Source organism: Anopheles gambiae, chromosome X, assembly GCF_943734735.2.
Source record: "Anopheles gambiae chromosome X, idAnoGambNW_F1_1, whole genome shotgun sequence".
NCBI lineage: Eukaryota > Metazoa > Arthropoda > Insecta > Diptera > Culicidae > Anopheles > Anopheles gambiae.
In genome coordinates, this window is record NC_064600.1 from 4,104,535 (window position 1) to 4,106,841 (window position 2,307).

Genomic DNA, 2,307 nt, shown 5'->3' on the forward strand with positions numbered 1-2,307 from the left:
TCTCTCTATCTTTCGCTCTTTATTGCTCTCTCTATTTCTCTCTATTTCTCCAAGTCTACCTCTGTCTCTATCTCTCTGTGCACGCGAAAATGTTTTGCCTAAATAGACTAATAGACTATTACACTGCCTAGATAGACTAAACCCTGTTTGCACGAGGCTTTGCAGTGTGAAAGTTCTTTAGAATGAAATAAACATGAAAATGCTTCGGTAGAAGTGTATGTTTAGTAACTTGATAAACACATAAAGGCCGTGGGACATTTCCCGTTCTCGCTAGTGTAATTTTAATTTTCACTAGCGCATCTGGCGCCGACCAGCGCAAGCTAGAGGTCGGTATAATTTATGCCGTCCATAAATTGCATCAAAGTAGGCCGTTAATTGTAGTTGTTGGACAAATCGTCATTCAAACAAAGCGCTGAGCAACATTTTTTTCCCCATCTATCCATCAACCTCTATTCATCATTGGGTAAAATTATAGGCTCCTTGAACCAAAAACGTGTTTTGACAGATAAATTATACCAACCTCGAGCTTCCACCCGTTACCGCTAGATGGCGTACGCTTTAGCTAAAATTATACTACGGAGTACGATCAACGATCGAAACAGAGTCGTAAAAAAGAACAACTGAACAGGAGACTCCGAAATCTCCCAAAGGTCATCAAATGGGTCTTACTTCTGAATAAAAAAAAACTGCCTTACGATTTTTTTTATTCAAAAAAACTATATTTATTTTATTTTATACAGTTTTTTCGGTCTGAGTCAAGGCCAATGTTTCTCACCTTATCTAGAGAGTGTTTCTTTTTTTTAATTCGATTTAGATTTGATTTTACCAAAACATATAAATCTTGCGGGTTTGACAAGCCTGTCCCGGACATACCCACTACTACGGAAACTCATATTAAATTTATGCAACAGGTCGTGATCTACCCAAATGTATATGTTTGTGTGTGTATGTAACCATCCATGTGAGTGAGTTCATGTGTACGTATGTGTAATTGTGTGTGTGTGTGTGTGTGTATGTGTGCTTCATGCTTCAACAGGCACCCAAAACTCCCTCGACTGCACCAACAAGTCGTTGGGCATGACCAAAAAGAAAGGCAGCACTGGCGGTACAATGCCGCGAATGGTGCAGCGGCATCAGTTACTACGCCTCACGCGAAAACTACTTCCTGACACGAACACACGACCCCCCATGAGCCCGGCCATCTTTGATGCGAGCTCCTGCCAACTCCTTCCGTTCCGGGGGTTTTTTTTTTTTTCTTCATTATTTCTTCGGTTGCTCGCGCAAGCAAAGATCGGCTAGCAAACTTCCCGGCCCCAAAAACTCAGCGCAAAAGAAGAGAGAGAGAGAGAGAGAGAGAGAAAAAGAAAGGGGGGAGAGAAAAAACAACAGCATACAGGGATGGATCGCAAATTAGGTTACAATATCCTGAGGTCGGCGGCGTACCGGCCGAGGCACCGCGGAGCGAGCGGTCGCTGCGTACGATTCCCGGCACGGCACGGCCCGCTTGTCGCACACTCACCGCTCGCACGCTCTGTCTGCGCCGGGCGCCATCCGCATTGCAGACGTCAAGCGTCAAGGGGTCCCACGTCGTCCCGCCCGACGACCACCGAGCGGCGATGGCCGAAAACAGCGCTGCTACATTAATCCCACCACCACCTGCGCCAGCAGCAGCCCAGAAAGCAGCTTGGAAAAGCGCGAACGCGAGCGTTGGGGCACGCGGTTCCTCCTGCCGCTCTAATTTCTCCGCCCACCTGCCCCTTCCATGGGCGGAAGTCGCCGGAAGTAGGATGAAAATTTATGCTCATCTACATTGGATATTTGCACGGAAAGAAGGATAAGTGCTTCTGCTGTTCATTGCTGTCGTTTATTGCTTCCGTCACGGACTTACGGCTCGCTTGCAATGGGCGCACCCGATGCGCCAACCGGCCACCACCGGCGATGGGGGGGGGGGGGGGGGGCGGGAGGTTCGTACCACCGTTTTGCCGCCCGCCGTCTGTGTGTACAACTTTGTATGTTATGTTCTTCTCCGCACGTTTGCTCTTTTCCTCATTTTATTGCTCCCGTTATGTTACAGGTTTTCCCATTATTTTTTTTTTTGTGAGATGTGTTCTGTATGTCCGTTCTCGATCCTTCTGAAGTCATCCACCATGCAATAGATCTGGTGAGCTTATTTTTTGTTTCTCTCTCTCTGTCTCTTTCCATTTCCTAGAACATCGAGCACACACACACGCAAACGTTGAGGGCTTGTTGCAGATGACACATTAGTGGATATAATTTTGTATAAGTTTATTTTTACGAGCGCCACTT